At 39.9% G+C, this 13,937-nt stretch overlaps 1 pseudogene; it reads right to left on the bottom strand.

The window, feature by feature from the left end:
* Nucleotides 1-961: 961 nt before the first annotated feature.
* Rpl27a-ps5 (ribosomal protein L27a, pseudogene 5) lies at nucleotides 962-11,514 on the bottom strand (annotated as a pseudogene).
* Nucleotides 11,515-13,937: the final 2,423 nt, after the last annotated feature.

The raw sequence follows: 13,937 nt of genomic DNA, 5'->3' as shown, positions 1-13,937 counted from the left end.
TGGTAAGTGACATCAGCTCTATCTCACTATTGAAGTTGCCTGACAAGTGGAATCAGCCCAGCATTGTCTTTCTGATGAGCATGACAATCTCAGAGCAGAAGTGTACAATGGCAGTTTCTCTGAATATTCTTACTGGTGTCATAAAACTGAGAGGGAGCTGCACGTGTTGAACAGATAACCAAAGCTCGATATGATATCTACCTTCAATTGGCTTTTATGTAAAAGTAACAAAGGTGCATTACATTCTCTTCTATGAGTTGAACAACAAACCACAGAAACAAGGTGAAAAAAGCTAACCATGACTTTCTTGCTCATGAATGAAGCCCTATCAAGGTTGGTGTGAGTTGTTGCCATAATGGATTTGGGAAAATCCATTTCCATTTCTGGTTTCATTGACAATCCACCTCTATGCACTTAGCACTGTATCACTCCAATCTTTGCAAAGAACTTAGGTCTGGAAGGTGAGGGGTATATTGAGAAAATCCTAATGGGAAAGGAAGCTCACTAGAGAATGGAGGACGATGGACGGTTATTTATGTGTGCTTAGCTGAGCAAATTTGTGCACATTTATGGAAATACACATGTAGGAAGGTGTAATTTATCTTTCTCTTTTATTTTTTTCATGGAAAATTGCTGCGCCCATCCTCAACCAGCAAGGAAGACACGACTAGCAGAGATCTTCTTCATGCAGTTTATTCAGGATCCTTGATATAAGCTTACTCTCTCCCTGGGGAACGCCCTACATCAGCTTAAATACCTAACGCTGACCAACCTCAGCATGCCATGTGGGTCATACAGACAGGCTGTCACTATGCGGAAGCTAGCAGGCAAGGCAGACATAGTCAAGTAAGGACTTGTTTATTACAAGGAGCGCTCACCGACTGGAGGGTGGAAGGCGGAAGCCAGCACCATCTTTGGGGCATGCACGTCGCAGCTCCCTACAGAAAATATTAACCTTTAATTAACCTCCAAAGTGGCTATAAGCCACCAGAACACAGGCACCTCCAACACCCTTAATTTTCTCTTCAGCTCTTCTGCTGAAGAATTTGGCCTTCATGATGACAGTTTGCTTAGGGAGCTTCCCATTCCCCAGAACTTTGTAGTAGCCTAATTGAACAACATCAGTGATGGGAGTAGCTCCACTTTTGTTTTTTGCTGCATTGATCTGTGTCTGCTCACTGACCAATGTCCATAATTTATCCAGGTTGACAGTTGGGCAGAAGCTCTGGTTCCTCTTCAAGTGGTAATGCTCATACCAACTTTCCCGAAGTAACCTGGATGATATTTGTCAAAGTTGGTCCTGTGTGATGCACGCCTCCTGCATTCTGGTGGCCTCCTGGGTGCTTGCGGTGCTTAGGGATGAGACTGAGGCCATGGCTCACGTGGCCCTGGAGTTTCAGGGTCTTTCTCAGTCTGGATGGTATGGCGGGGGCAGAAAAGAAAGAGGTAATTTATCTCTTGTCTTAGGCTCCCTTTACAGATTTTCCCAGTTGATTTCCACTTTTCTCTCCGTCAGTCAAATCTAATTTTTGATGCTTTAGAGCAGTGTTCTCTAGCAATGTACTTTATCCATGTTCTCAAGCTCACAAGTAAAACTTCACAGATATTTTGTCTCTTTTTTCCAGCTTCTTTGTTTAAAAAAGTCGAACTGTTCCCATTATTATACAGAAAGATATCTGTGGACAGGGTCACATAATTTTTTGAACTGTACATGCAGTTGACATGAACATGCAATTCAAGAATAACTGTATGTCAATGAACTAGTTATATATTCAGTATACATACTAAACATGTGTGTAAACAAATGTATTTTGATTTGCATCTTGTCATAATAGACAAGTTATTTTTAAACAAAGCAAGGAACATGTAGTATTCATTACTTTTCTGCTGTAGTGACAGAATATCCTAATAAAAATAACTTATACAGAAAAATTTTACTTTGGCTTCTACTTCCAGAGTGAATACTGCTCATTAGATGGGAAAGTCACAGCAGCAGAAGCATGAGGCCAACCTGTGAGTCATGATGCTGACTGATCATATTTTATCTGAACAAAGTAAGTGGTACTGTACTAAAATCTCTCAAAGCCTGATCCTAGCTATTCCATGAACATCCCACAAAGTCCATGCCCAGTGGTATACTTTTTTTCAGAAGGGATACACCTCCATAATGTCCTATAATCATTTCCAATAACAGTACTGGCTGGGGACCTAGTAGATAATCAGAGGGATTTCATTCCCAAGCCACAAAATATGTAGATAAATATGGTGTGGAAATGGAATGCCAAGTTAAAAAAATTGTTGTAAAGTTAGTATCTTAGTTTGCTTTCTATTGGTATAATAAACACCATAACCAAAAGCAACTTGGAAACAGAGCAGGGTATGGCATATCTTTAATTCCTATACCCAGGAAGCAGAGGGAGGGAGATCTCTCTGAGTTTAAGGCTAGCTTCCTTCCAAGTCCTGTCTTAAAACATCAAATTTTGATCCCGTTTCAAAAAACAAAAACAAAGAGGAAAATCAACCAAAGCTTATTGATGTAAAATGTTTATTTTACCTTAAAACTTACAGTTCATTACTTAGAAGTTAGGGTAGGGAATCCATGAATCAGAGGCAAGAACTGAAGCAGAGACCAGGGATGAATACTGCTTCTATATAACATGCATTAGCACCTTCCCTGAGATAGCATCACTCTTAGTGAGCTGGACCCTCCTACATCAATCCATCAAGAAAATTTCCACTGTTATGTCTATGAGCCAAACTACAGGAGGAAATTTCTCAATGAAGTTTTCTTTTTCTCAGATTACTGCAGCTGTGTAAAGTTGACAAAACCCAGCACAATTGGTTTGAGTTACATATTCAGTAATTTCTCTTCAAATATATTGGCATTCTAAAAGCACAAAGAAAAATTATTTTTGTCATCTCACTAAAGAAACGTTCTCTTGGGCAAAACCATCAATACACACAGATGCTCAGACTCACATCTTTCTTCTAAAACTGAGGAAGTTTGCTTTTACATAACTACCACAGATCTTCAAGTGAAGGGATTAGGACTGTTCTTGTTCTAAATAAGACAAAAAGGGTTGTGATTACTTGAGGCATTCCCATACCTGTGTTTTCATCTGAATCTTCAAACTCTGAGTAAGCGTAAGTTTCTTCAAAGGAATTAAATGCTATAAAACAGTTACAATTTTTGTGCTGTTTGTATGTGTCTATTTCTGGATTCATTTACTGGGCAAATAGATGTTGATATGGTGAGGGCTTTCTTGAACAGTGTTGCCGACACTAAGAAGCAGCACTTAAGGAAGCAGAGGTGGCTCATACCTCCCCTAGAACTCCTTGCTGCTTCCTGGGCATACACCCAAAAGATGCTGCAACATATAACAAAGACACGTGCTCCACTATGTTCACAGCAGCCTTTTTTATAATAGCCAGAAGCTGGAATGAACCCAGATGCCCTTCAACAGAGGAATAGCTACAGAAAATCTGGTACATCTACACAATGGAGTACTACTAAGCTATAAAAAACTATGGCCCCATGAAATTCTTAGGCAAAAGAATGAAACCACAAACTATCCTGAGTGAGGTAACCCAATCAGAAAAAAGCACATGGGATATATAATCACTAATAAGTAGATATTAGCTCCAAAGCATGGAATACCCAAGATGCAATTTTCAGACCACATGAAGTTAAGAAGAAGAAAGACCAAAGTGTTGATACTACAGTCCTTCTTAGAAGGCAGAACAAAATACTCACAGGAGGAAATACAGAGACAAAGTGTAGAGCAGAGCATGAAAGAAAGGCCATCCAGAGACTGTAACACATGGGGATCCATCCCACAGCAGTCACCAAACCCAGTCACTATTGGGGATATCAAGAAGTGCATGCTGACAGGAGCCTGATACAGCAGTCTCCTCAGAGGCTCTGCTAGAAACTGGCAAATCCAGAGGCAGATGCTCACAGCCAACCATTGGACTGAGAAAGGATCCCCAATGGAGGAATTAGAGAAAAGAATGAGATAGCTGAGGGGGTTTGCAACCCCAAAGGAAGAAGAACAATATAAACCAACCAGACATTCAAGAGTTCCCAGGGACTAAACCACCAACCAAAGAGTACACATGGTATGACCCATGTCTCCAGCCACATAAGCAGAGGATGGGCCTTGTAGGGCATCAATGGGAGGAGAGGGCCTTGCTCCTGTGAAGGCTTGATGTCCCAGCGTAGGGGAATGCCAGGGTGGGGAGGTAGGAGGGAGTGAAAGGGATAGAGGAGCAACCTCATAGAGGCTGGGATGAAATGGGGAGTTTCCAAGGGGAAAACCTGGAAAGGGGATAATATTTGAAATGTAAATAAAGAAAATATCCAATAAAAGAAAATATAAAAGAAAAAGAGAAATGTTAACAAATCTAAAGAAAATGTTTAGGCAAAAACCATAAAGCAAGATTAGCTTTGGACTGTGAAGAACGAAAAAAATAAAGAGAACCAAAAGAAGTTAAAGAATAAAAGTACTAAGCAAACAAATATCAAATAGTTTTATGCTAAGACTGGAATTCACTTGGGTGTTGTTCAGACTGTATGTGTCAATGAAAATGCCTTAAGGCAGAAAAGATCCAGGCTATTGTTTGAAGATGAAGGAAGCTGTGGCAGGACACATGGGAAGGAAGGAAAGAGGACTCTTGATGCAATCAAAGCAGGAGGGCATCAGATGTGCTGAACTCACAGAGGCTAATAAAAAAAGAGTTTCGGAGACATCTGAAACCCTATTTGGGATTTCTGTGTGTCAACGTGGCATCATTACATTCACAGTGCAGGTAAATTCGGTCAGGCTGCTGTGTGAAAAGTGCGTCACAGGGAAATTAGGCAAACTAATTAGGAAATCTCTGAAGAATTTCAGACAATACTACTCTGACAGAGTCAAGCTGGAATAAAGATGGAGAGGCATGGGTAGAGTGGAGCAGAGACTAAGGGAAAGGCCAAGCAGACTGCCCCACCTGGAGATCCATCCCATCTGCAGACACCAAACCCAGACACTATTGCTGATGCTAAGAAATGTTTGGTGACAGGAATATAGCTGTCTCCTGAGAGGCTCTTTCAGAGCCTGACCAAAACAGATGTCGATGCTTGCAGCCAACCATAGAACTGAGCACTGGGACCCCTATGGAGCAATTAGAGAAAGGACTGGAAGAGCTGAAGGAGTTTGCAAACCCATAGGAAGAATAACAATATCAACTAACCAGATCCCCCCCAGAGCTCGCAGGGACTAAACCACCAACCAAAGAGTACACATGGAGGGAGCCATGGCTCCAGCTGCATATTTACCAGAAGATGGCCTTATTTGATATAAGTGGGAGAGGGGACCTTGGTCTGGTGGAGGCTCTATACCCCGATGTAGGGGAACGCTAGGACAGTGAGGTGGGAGTGGTGGGTAGGTGGGTGAGCACCCTCATACAAGCAGTGGGAGAGAGGAATGATAGGGGGTTGATGGAGGGGAAACCAGGAAGGGGGATAGCATTTGAAATGTAAATAAAATAGCCAAATAAAAAAGGAGTTAAGTTCTAAAGTAATCAGTAGTGTTAATTATTGAATATGACATCAGCACAGGGTCAGATCAGGGACACTTGTTCCTATCAGTTATATCTATGAGGACACTAGGCACCTGGTGGCTTCTTACACAACAGCTTAGTGGCACAGTGAAGACAGCTGAACCGAGATTGGAGCAGCAACTAACATCTGTGTCTCATTCTCTTGTGTGAAGTGGAGATCAATATGATCTTATATAACGAGACTGGATGTAGTCTAGTATATAGACTACTTGAGTACTATGCACAAAACCCTGGGTTCTCTCCCAGGTACCACATAAAACTGGGTGTGATGACAGACATTTGTAATCTTAGCACTCAGGACATGAAGGAAGGAAGATCAGGAGACTGAGATCGTACTTGCTGTATTAATTAACATTTCTGGTTCCATGATAAAATACCATGACTAGAAGCAACTTATAGAAGAAATTGTTTGGATTTATGGTTCCAAAAATAACAATCCATCATGTTGGAGAGGCGTGGCAGGTGATAGGTGGCAGACGGTGGGTAGATCAGCGGGAACAAGAACTTGAATGTTCCTATCTTCAAATACAAGGAAGGAAGTAGAGATTGAACTGAAATTAGTGCACAGATTTTAACCTCAAAGCCAGTCTCCAGTGATGTATTTCCTCTGGCCAGTCTGTAACACATAAGTCTCTTTAAACAGCAACAGCAACTGTGGACCAAGTATTCAAATGCCAGAGTCTCTATGGATATGTCTCATTCAAACACCACATATGCCTCCATAGGAAATTTGAGGGTATCTAGCATACTTAAGACCTTCTTCCAAAAGAAATGAAAACAAATAATGCATACAAGTAGGGGCAATATAAAATGTATACAGTGATAATAAGTGTCTTGTATGTTATGTAATATATTGTTATAATGTTGTATTATTTGTTCAGAGCTCCTTTGCATAGTTAACATAATTTACCTGAAAACTTATGCTTTTAGAACTGAGTTGACCTAGACATTAATTCTTATTCCACAGTGGATCATTTTTTTTACACTTGGACAAACTATCCACATTCTGTGAGACTCAATTTCTCATCTATAAGGTGGGACACATTAAATCATATGTTAAACTAGAAGCACTAAATAAGATTTTTTAATATCTCAGGCTAAAAACTTGTTCCAAGAAACTTATATATTAGTCACTGCAAAAATTAAATAGTTATGCTCTTTGGTTGGTGGCTTAGTCTCTAGGACTTCCCCGGGGTTCAGGTTAGTTAACAGTGTCTAGCATCAGTCGGGGAGGATGGACCTAACCCTGTAGAGACCTGGTGCCCCAAGGAAAGAGGATGTATGAGGCAGGTGGGACACATTCTCAGAGGCAAAGGGAGGGAAGATGGGACAAAGAACACTTGGAAGGGGACTAGGAGGGAGCAACATTTGGAATGTAAATAAATAACATAATCATTTAAAAATATTAAAAATTAAAGTTATTTAAAATATTCCTCTTAGTTTGTTTGACTATTAAAAGTAAAATTCCTCTATGTGACCCAGCTGCCCTTTTACTAAATGTTGTATTAATGTTTTAAAATTATTCATACTGCCAAGGGCCATATTGCTCTTTATAGTCTGACTTTGGTAGGGGGCCATGTGTATGCCAGCAAATAATGTTTCCACAGAAGGCCAAGTGGATGTCCCTTTTCTTTCCTTTTTTCTTTTTCTTTTTCAGCTGGTGCCTTGAGGCCATGTTGATGTTGATGTCCTTAAGTAATGCTGCCACCAAGAGCCATGTTGATATATGTGGCTTGTGCAGCCACCTGAAGCCATGTTAATGTCCAAGGTTTGTGCTGCTGCTGAGGGCCATACTGAGTTTGTGCACCTACTGTGGCTGGGAGTTAGGTTGTTGTATGTAGTCCATGTTACCACTGAAGAACATGGGAATGTCTGTGGTCTGTGTTGCCACCTGACACTATACCTGTGTCTGTGGTCTGAGCTGTCATAGGAGACCTTGTGGGTGTCCATGGTCTGTGTTCCTTCTAGAGGCCATGTTTTTGTATGTGGTCTGTGTTATCCCCAAGTAGAGGTTAACGTGAGTGACAGGTGCCCACATGAGGCCATGCTAGTATCCTTGATCTTGTTGTACCTGGATGCTATGTGGATGCTCCTGTTACCCTAGAGGACCTTAGGGATGGTTATGGCCTGTGCCAACATCTGAATTCATGTTGATGTCCACAGATGCCATGTGGAAATACACAATTCATGCTGCCATTGATTATAAAGGGAAAAAACCCTTATTTTGCAGTGGTATTGATGACTGTAGATTCATGAGAATGAAAGACCCGGAAGGTTTTTTTGTTCCCTTCTATACTGCCCTACATCCCAACAATAAAATAGTAGGAAGCCCATAATAAGAACTCTTAAAAATTGGTATAGGCATGCTGACGTGTAGCTCTTCACCGTTGATGGTTTCTGGTTGAGCTAGGGATAGGGAAGGAATAAATTTTTAAGGGACTAGACTATATACAGGAGTTTGATTATGCTCCATTGAATATATGGTAGCACAATTTGAAATTTAACTTTCTCTTTTCTCCCTCTCATTCTCTGTGTCATCTCCTCCTCCTCCTCCTCCTCCTCCTCCTCCTCCTCCTCCTCCTCCTCCTCCTCCTCCTTCTCCTCCTCCTCCTTCTTCATATTTTGGTGTGAGAAATGTATAATTTCATTGTAGTCCCAGCATCAACTGTAACTGTACATTTGTCTGATACTGCCTATCTTCCCAGAAGGCTACTATGAAGATTACCAGCTAGATTTGATGAAATGTACATTCTGGTTCTCGTTTTGTCTTTAATGAGTCAAAATAATTGTTTACCTTAAAATTTAAAAGTAGAAGAGAAAGAGGTTCATTTGATTTACTGTTTCATTAGATTTTTGTTTAAACACAGATGACCTATAGACTTAAATACAAAACTGAATAATGTTTATTTCTTTACTTCTAGACTTGAAGTTATTGATTTATATATGTCAATTTTGTAACCAGGAGAAATGGGAGGCAATAGCTTGATGAGAAATTTCAAATATATACTCAACTTATTATTTTAAAATTTTATACTTTAAGCTATTACAAAAATAGTCAAGCAAAGCAGAAATAGAAAGGAAGTATGAGGGAGAGGGAGAGAAAATGTGTATTAAAAATGAAATATCAACAGTGCCTCTTATACAGTCACTGTATGGCAAACGTCCACCCATGTTCACACACACACACACACACACACACACACACTCACACACTCACACACACATATACACATTTGATTCCAATGTGCTTGAAATATTTCATACACATTTTACAGATGAAGATTTTAGTATCCCAACACTAATAAGAATCTACTTTTTAGCATTAATGAAATAGAATTATAAAGCAGCAATTTTAAAATTAGTGTACTCATCTACACTTAACAGGTGTTGAATAAATTTTTGAGTGTTTAGTTTTGGAAGGGAATGGAGTTATAAATTTAACAACATGTAAAAAGTCATGTAATATATAACTGATACTTGGAAACACTCCAGCTCTTGTGGATCTAATGAATAAGTACATTTGATAATACATAAACCAATAACACTTGCTTTTGAGATATATTTTGAAAGGATGTTACTTTGTCAACTGTGACTGACTAGGACAGTCCCTGAGCTAGCCTATATGGCTTCCAATTTAGAAAGTAAAGTCTTTCCTCAGCATCTCAGCTAACCACTAATTGTATTTCACCTATTTAGCAGATTTACATTCTTGTCAACTAAACCTGCTTCCTTCTACTACAGAAGCAAAATTTCTGTGGCAATTAGAAATAATTGCTGTGATTTCTCCACCCACCTAACTCTGGCTTCCAACAGAGCACTGCATTGCATTAGCCTTTAAAGACAAGAATGTTGAAAGGAAAATGTGTCATTTGAAACTAAAGTACCATGAAATTTAGGACCTAGAAATCTTGATAAAGTCCCTTTCTGGCAATACAAAACACTGATGTGCACACACATGCCTGTGTGTGTGTGTGTGTGTGTGTGTGTGTGTGTAAAATATGTGTGTGTTTGTGTGTGCGCACGCGTGCACATGCATTTGTGTATGCATGTTATGTGTTTATATGTTTTTATATGTTGTTAACATTTCTAATCTCCATTGCCTTCCCAAACAAAACAATCAAAAATTTATTCAATAGTTGTTATAGTTTAGAAGAGTATATTAATTTTAAAATTGCTGCTTTATTCATTCCATTTCATTCAATATATATGTATACATACATACATACATACATACACAGTCTAAATATTTGTTTTTATGAGGACACCAAGGATTTGAATTCACTCCACCCTTGTTGGGAAATGTTCAGTTTCACTTCTTCGAGATTTACTCTTTTATCTCTTCCCTTCCCTCACACGGCTTACTTGGTGCAAATCAACTACAACTAGGAGCACAGCTTCATTGTCTCTTTTCCCAAATGCTAGTCTTACCAGTTGCCTTCATAAAAATCCCATCCGTACTCCGTGTTAATCCTCTGGACACTTTATGTGGAGCTGTGTGAACTGCTCCAGTTTCCTTTGCATATCCATATGCTAGTGACTTAGACATGATTCTGAAATCAGCCCAGAAAGGGCAAAGGAGAATAGTATGTCTTCACATTGCCTTTGGCCATGTGCTAATTTATTCAATAATATTGTTTACAACCTGAGGTTTTGAGACTTTTAGGCTTTAAGAGAGAAAGCGGGGAACTGAATCAAGCTGAGTTTTTAATTGAGAGCTGCTGCATTTTTCCTTTGCAGTTGCCTCAAAAACAATCTCTTCCCAGTATCTCTGTGGGTGCCTGCTCATCGAATGGAGCAAAGCTGAAAGTGAGCATAGGTATTATGTGTGCAGGTAAAGAGTCAACTTTCCAAGGCAGTCTCTCTTGCCCCAATTAGGAGAAAACATTAGAACTGGGTAGGAAAGCATCCATTTCCACAGCTGGATCTGGCTTCAGTGATCAAAGGCTTCCTCTTTGGGGAAACTAATCATTTCAAACCAGTGGCTGTTTGTCAGTAAAACTCAGTGCATGAAGACTTTTTTGGGCAGAGATGCTTGAACTGGGAAATAGAGAATTTTGTTCAAGAATAGAAACAAAAAAGGTTCTATGGTTAGTGAATGTACAAGATATATATACAAGCTAAGAGTGTGAATGGTACTGAAGGTAAATTCTGAGACCTGGAGCCAGTGCTGACTCCTTTCAAACAGATGAAAAGGACCACAGTTCACAACTTCAATTAATTCCTGTGTTAAAGTTAGTATTATTTGCCAACAGGATATAGGCTAGAGTGACATGAAAGGACAGCCTTGATTGAGGACTTGACTTGATCAAAGTGGCCTGTGAACATATCTTTGGGAGATTATACTGATTACTCATTGATGCAGCAAGGGCCACTGTGAGCAGCTCTATGCCTAGGCAGATTGTCCTGGGCTATACGAATGAGTTACCTAAGCACCACCCTAGGAGTAAGCAATGAGTGGGACAACCAGCAAATAGCATCCTCTGTGTTTCTAGCTCTGTTTCCTAGGCTAAATGTGGCATCTCTGGTTGGAAGTAATCCTGCATAGAATAATATGTGGTCCTTCCTTTGGGTCTGTACCTTGAATTCCTGCTCTGACTTCTGTCAGTGATGGACTGTGACCTAAAAGTATAAGATGAAACAAAGTCTTTCTTTCTCAAGTTGATCTCAGTGAAAGTATTTTATCAGAACAGAAAAGAAAATAGATGAGCTATTATATCTAGTTCTTAACTTATTAGGTAATACTTGGAAAACACCCTTAGCATCAAAGTTTGTTTTCAAGAGCAGATTTTACATAAAAGTCTCAGTTTATCCATGCCCTTACTCGACAGGTCTAAAACTGTTCGTCTTGTAGAAGGCTCTGATCACGCCATGCTGCCGTTTCTCCACATGTCCCTGGTCAAATCCAGTTTCCATCCTGCTGCGTTTTGGGGGAGCTTAAATTGTGATACCCCTTTCACCTGGCTTTAAATAGCCTAGGCCAGTGGGAGGTACTGGCAATGTGCTCCAGGACTGGTTGAGGGTTTGGCATGTTTACTTCCCTCGCTTGTTTTCCTGCCTCAGCACTGCAGCTCTATTGGTAGCTGATTTGGACTCCTCTAGGGTGGTATTTTCTGGCTTTAAACTCCTGCCAGGCAGCAGGCTCATGGGCGGTAAGATTTCCTACTTCTCTATCACCCTCACGACACTCTTCCTGTTTCCACACTTTTGGATATAAATTTAGTTCTTACTGTGACTATGACCGATTCTTTTTCTTCTTGCTGGGGTTATAAGATCTGGCTGGTATATAGGGATCTGAGTGCCACACATCACAGAGGAAACCATTAGCCTGAGAACAGGCTGGGTACACATGAGTTCTCATTGTGGCTACACTAGATCCCCCTCCCAGCTCTGCATGAAGTCATAATAATTGGCATGTTACTTGTAGGTTAGCCCCAAAAGCTCTTGTGAAAGTTGAACTCAGAAAAGTACAGGAAATAAAGCAAAAAAGAAAACCACTAGGCATGGTTCAATTTATAAAAAGTAACCAGTAATTTTGAAATAGTAGTCCTGGTAATTTATTTGTTTGTTAATCTCTTTTATCAATCTTCAATTTGAAAAATAAGCATAGTGTACATACCTCAGAACTTCACTACTAACTGGTAGAAATTGTCAATCATATCTGGCTAGCATTTTAAAGAGAGTTTAGTGGAGGCTAATCTTTCTGCATCAAGAAACATGGTGTGATGCCTTTGAACCCACAAAACTCTGGTGCTATGGATTCACGTGTCATAAAGACACTGTACTTGTAAAAGGATACAGATGTTTTTAGAAGGGTAGTCCCCTTCTAGAGAGGGGTAGAAGGAATTTCTCTTCCAGAGAATTCTAGAGATTGTCTCATATCAGGTAATTTTCACATACACTTACAAGACAAATAAATTTAGATGATGTAGTTTATAGGGTTCATGTCTCTAAATGATATAAATAGACATGGTCGAGAAGTTCTGGATGTGAGAAACATTGAAAATAACTTACATAACTGTAGGAGATGAATATGCAAGTCCCAAGAATGGAGATCAGCCAGGGTCTAAGTAACTTCCAAGTGACCCCAAGGGGAGTTACAGAGAAAGCATTTAATTTCCACAGAAACAATCTAGGACAATACAGGAGGATGGTGGAAGGTGAAAGAGACTCTTCTGATCTTTATCTGTGCTTTGATTGTGAAGTTAGTCACAAAAGGAAATGACAAGGGTGTTTCTGACTTCCTCTTCTGATGCTCCAGCCTCCAGAGAAGAGAGTTCTCAGAAAAGGTCCTGATGATAGAAAAAGCATCTGAACAAAATGGCACAGCATGATTAAAAAACATCCCCACCAGACAGCTCACCTGAAGTGAGTGTCCTGGGATCACCTAAGGATTAACCATGGAAAGAAGCATTTCTTAAAAATGGGGTTTAAAAATCTCAGACTGACTAAACTAAAAATCCTGTAATGCATATGTAAGTAGATTAATTTGATTTTCTCTTTCTCCTCTCAAGACAAGTATCATTTTTGGAAAAAGGATATTATGTACCCCACGTTTACACTTGTCAATTGAGTGCAGTCACAGAAACCAGCCATGTAAATGCTGGACCTTCTGCTCTGCCATTGCAATGCCATGGTGTTTGTCTGTCCTTGTCCTTTTTCAGTTTCTCATCCTAAGTACCAATCATCCTTGTATTCTCTCTTCCTTCTGTATCCTATCTGTATCATACCACACCATGCATAAGATGGACCCAAACCACTTATGGCAAGATGTTTTTCCTTTTCTTCTATCACGTCGGGTTTATACCTTAATATCAAGTTCCTTCTGTCAAATGAACTGTACTGATCCTTAAAACACAGAGGAGAAAACCTATGTCATACTGGCCTCTTTTTAATTCCAGGGCTTATATCTTTTTCACCCATTTTGCCCTTGGGATGTATTACAAAAATCATAATAATTTGTAATTTAAATTATGTTTTTGTGTTTAATTTTGCTAGTGTGTGTGTGGGTGTGTGTGCATGTGTGTATGTGTTATGTGGTGTCTGTGTGTGTGTGTGTGTTATGTGGTGTCTGTGTGTGTGTGTGTGTTATGTGGTGTCTGTGTGTGTGTGTGTTATGTGGTGTCTGTGTGTGTCTCTGTGTGTTATATGGTGTCTGTGTGTGTGTGTGTGTGTGTGTGTGTGTGTGTGCTTGATTGTTGTTTCTGTAAGTATGTGTGTGCATGTGTAGTATGTCTCACTTGTGGAGGCCAGAGCACAACTGGTAGAAGTTTGTCCTCTCCTGCAATCAAACTCAGGTCATTAGGCTTAGTAGCCAGCTTGTGTACCTACTGAGCCAC

This window comes from Rattus norvegicus, chromosome 4 (genome assembly GCF_021556685.1).
Source record: "Rattus norvegicus strain SHRSP/BbbUtx chromosome 4, alternate assembly SHRSP_T2T, whole genome shotgun sequence".
NCBI classification, from domain to species: domain Eukaryota; kingdom Metazoa; phylum Chordata; class Mammalia; order Rodentia; family Muridae; genus Rattus; species Rattus norvegicus.
This window is presented reverse-complemented; position numbering and strand designations above follow the sequence as displayed.